This window comes from Papaver somniferum, chromosome 9 (assembly GCF_003573695.1).
Source record: "Papaver somniferum cultivar HN1 chromosome 9, ASM357369v1, whole genome shotgun sequence".
NCBI lineage: Eukaryota > Viridiplantae > Streptophyta > Magnoliopsida > Ranunculales > Papaveraceae > Papaver > Papaver somniferum.
Genome location: NC_039366.1, coordinates 179,163,998 through 179,168,377, shown reverse-complemented (window position 1 = coordinate 179,168,377; position 4,380 = coordinate 179,163,998). Strand labels below are relative to the sequence as shown.

Below are 4,380 nucleotides of genomic sequence, written 5' to 3'. Positions count from 1 at the left end.
GAATTTTTTCTAAAATTTCCACAAAAAAACTCTGTAATATTGTCAGTTGACATGTATAAAAGATTTGCATGTGTAGTTGGTTTTTAAACAAGAAGGATATATATCGTGTAAAGTACCCCAAATTCACATGAATAGTTTAATCGGTTTAGTCGTGTAAGGACCCTCAAGCTCGTCAACGCTATTAGACCAGTCAAGAGTCGATCTAGCAATGATTAAGAGACGACTAAGCCGCTAATGACTCGATTAATTAGAGACAAATATTTAATAATTAATCTAACAACGATTTAAATACGAAACTGGTATCACTGAATAGGTCTCGAAAAGTTGTACGAATTAGGATACTCGAACGTGTCATTCGGATACCGGACGAAGAAGATAACATCAGAGTTGTACGGGGGAAAAATAATCTTTTTACATCTAAACCGACTGGCTGCCCTTATCCATATTTTGGTGCCTTAATAATCATTCTTGGTCTTATCCCTTTTACCCATCGAGCAGATAAACTCTAAACCCAAATCGAAAAAATTATTTCTCATTTCTTTTCTTCTTCTTTCTTCTTCTGCTTCTCCTCTGTTTCTCTTCTAGTTGATTTTAGGAGATGAATTATACTTCTGAGATCGAGATAAGAAGAGTCTGGTCATGAATCAGGTGATGATGGAAGTGATATTGTTGTTTGAGTTTAGGAGGAAGCTGAATCAAGAAGTCAGTGAGTTAGGGTTTGATAAGGAATTGAGAGGTGAATTGATTCGTTAATGGATGAAGATTGATTGGGTTGTTGATTAATTGATGAGATGAAGCAGTTCTGCTGATGAATCAAACTGAAAAGGTAAATCTGAGATTTAATTTAGGGTTTCAATTGATTCGAATTCCTTTATGAAATTGTTGTTATTTGATTGAATTAGGTTATGGGTTTGTGTTTGATTGAAGTTTAAATGGTTGAATGAAGTTTAGTTTGATTTCATAGAGAATTAGGGCTTTCCCCTGTTCTTCCCCAATTTGGAATTAGGGTTCCTGAGTTAGAGAATTTAGATCTTTAGTAAGATGCAGATGTTGCTGGTAGAGATGGAAATTGAATCACTGGTAGAGATAATGTTGAATTAGTATGGTTGTGGTCTTGGCTTGAGGCTGTGATTGTGTTGTTGAACTGGCAGGGTACATGAAGTCAATGAATTGGAAATGAATTGCAGATGTAGAGCATAAATGTTCTATTGGTGTTTATTATGTGAACTGAATCTAGTGGGTCTGAATTGTGAAGCTGAGTTGACAATGATGTTGCTGCTGTCATGTTGATGTTGTTCAGTTGTTGGTAGAAGATAATTGAGTTGCAGGTGAAGAACATGAAGAGACTCTTGGTGATCAATATGTAGAATGGCAATGTGTAATAATGAAGGAAACTTCAGAAAGAATGGAATTAGTGTTACAAGTGGTTGGTGTGGTTGCATGAAGTTATAGATGTGAATATGGCGATAGTGTAATGTAACTGAAGTGGTAGCAGATCAGAGAATGGATGGTGGTGTTGTTGAGATATTTTGTGATTGAAGTTTGTTTTGATTAAGAGGTTGTAGCTATTTAGAAATGAACTTTGAGTTGAACTGAATGAGAAGTTTTGCTTAAGAAGATGTGTATGTGAATGAATTGTTGGAGACGTGGCAGAGCTACATGATTTGGTTTGAAGTTACGGCAGGCGATTGCTCAATGGAGGATTAAGGTTGGGAAGAGTTGTATTTGGTTTAACTGAAAATGGAGATGTATGAATATGGTGGAAGAACTGAAGCTAATGATGTTATTGTTGAAAGTTTGTTTGAAATGAAGATGGAAGTTAGATATAGCTTAAAGAACTGTGTATAGTTAGAATGTTGTTCAGATTGTATGTTTGCTTTTATATTTTGATTTTGCATTAAAGTGTTGCCTCTGTTCTGCTCTTGTTAGATGAGTTAGATGTCTGACTTATATCTTGTTTTGTCTGACTCAGTTTGCCTGACTGAGTCGACTCACCTGAATCAGTCTATATGACCGAGTTGAACCATTTGACCCGATTCATATTTGAATCTGACTTGACCAGTTGACCGTTGAATTGACCTTTGACTTGGACAGTTGACCTGACCTTAGACGTTAACTGTTAGAGACCCATTGACTATTAGATTGACAGTTAGTTAGTGACCGTTAGTTGATCCATTTGAACCGGGCCTTAGTTTATTGGGCATGTTTAGTGAACTTGGGTTTATAGCCAGTTTCCATAATGAACATGTATTGGACCTTTGTGATCTGAATTAGCCTTTAGTTCCTTCTACAAAGTTGTAGATATTCTTAAGACATATCTAATGAACTATAGAACCAATATAATTGAATTAGTAAACTTTAGATATGCTAAAGATAGATACTGAAAAGGTGTAGAACCATAATAGGGCTTAGAACCATTAGATAATTCACTTTACTTTTAACTAGAGGATTGTATGAGATTGTGTTATGAGCCTTGTATGATCCTTTTGGCTAATCTTTACAGTCCTTGTGTGATTAACAGTTACTCTTTATTAACACCGATCGATTCAAAGGATGAACCAGTAGATTGAGGATCTCGAGGTAGGCGTGGCTTATCATCAAATCAGGTGGGAACTCTATAACCTTCTTGTAATCATTGAGCATTCTTTCTACTGCGAGCATGATGAGTCTTTATTACTTCTGGCATGTTTGTGTGTTTCACTATCTATGTAAATGCTTGTATGTGTCTTGATGTGCGTGTAATGTGCGTTGTATGATTTCCCTACAAGGAGTGTCTGTGATTCCCCACGGCTCTTTGCTAAGTTAAGTATGGCGGCTTCTTCCCCGTTTTAATATTACTTAGTAGGGCGGCTTCTTCCACGTTTCAATATATTAGTAGGGCGGCTTCTTCCTCGTTTCGATAGTATATAAATAATATATAGTAGGGTGGCTTCTTCCCCGTTATAATATTACCTAGTAGGGCGGCTTCTTCCCCGTTTCGTTATTATATATACTACTTTATTTTGGGGAAATCACTCGTGTGCATATTATACTAGTTTGACTAATTTTCTGATCTTGATGGTAATATTCTGAATCATGGTTTTTCTGGGCACTATGTGTGGACGATGTTATTATTATTGATTAGAGTTGCCCTCGTGTCATCTTCTCCAATGAGTTTGGCGAGGTTAGAGTGACACCTGCTTCATGATGCATAAATAGTTGAATGATTAGTTTCTTCTTGTTTCTTTTAATTTATATTCTTTAAGAACTGTGAAGCCTGTTAGTGATTACTTGAGAGTTATATGTTTTGTTTGAGCACCCTTTGGGATGATGTGCTCACTCGTTCCCACTTCAGTTTTCAGTAACCAGAAGAAAAGGTGCGTTCGAAGATAACTGTTTCGTAGCTTAAATCTTTTATCGTATTAGAGATGTTGCGTGTCTTTTGTTTATGTATACTTTTGGTAATTTGTAAAACAACACATTATTATATTCATATCACTCGGGAGATCTTCATTTATGTAATATCAGAGTGTATGGGTTTGCCCTTGGGGTTAACTTATGTAATTGAGATGCTTAAGATCATTAATCTAGATTTTATGCTTCAATTAGTTTGTAATCCTATTAGCTAAGCAGGTTTAGTACTTGGGGTGTCACAAGTCGGTCGGTAGATATTATATCGTGTACACTCAATTTTATCCTAGTTCGTCTTTCACATGTGAAAAATTGACTAGTTAATATGAAAAATTATTATTACTGATATTTTCCATTTTAAGGTTTTTGTTAAAAATTTACACAAAAACCTTAAAGTAATATATGTGAATATGAGGGATCGATTTTGCTCCTAGGACCGGTTCTACCATGACTTGTAACATAGTTTAAGATCAGTTCTACCAAGTCTCCAAATATCGGTAGGGATGGGTTCTACCATGAATCCTAACAAAATCTAGTATCGGCTCTACCAAGTATCCCAATATAGGTAAGGATCGGTTCTACCAAGGCTCTCAAGAATATCAGTTCTACCAAGACTCTCAACATAAGTCAAGATCGGTTCTACCGCATATCCCGAACTAGGTAGATATCGGTTCTATCAAGACTCTCAACATATGTCAACATCAGTTCTACTAAAGTTATTGCCTAGGTTCGAATTGGCCATCCAATAGAACTTCAATAAAAACCGGACCAAAACGCCTATTAAATTCCTTTCGAATATGAAACAAGTTTCGTATGTGTACTTTTTTTAAACATTTGTAATCAAACATAATTTCCTAAGATGAAATCACACTTATATCCAATACACAATCAAGTAACGAGTTACATATATTATGTCGATGTCATATTTACGAAGTTCAAAATATAGACGTTATACTTCGTAATCAAATATTCATCCTTGACACTTTGTGA

The 4,380-nt window shown here is 35.6% G+C and overlaps 1 long non-coding RNA gene across 1 annotated transcript; it reads left to right on the top strand.

Annotated features, from left to right (window-relative positions):
* The first annotated feature begins 516 nt into the window (after nt 1–516).
* On the top strand, nt 517–3,520 carry LOC113314186. Its single transcript, XR_003342316.1, has 3 exons — nt 517–826; nt 2,522–2,606; nt 3,335–3,520. It is a non-coding gene; the product is annotated as an uncharacterized LOC113314186 (long non-coding RNA).
* Nucleotides 3,521–4,380: the final 860 nt, after the last annotated feature.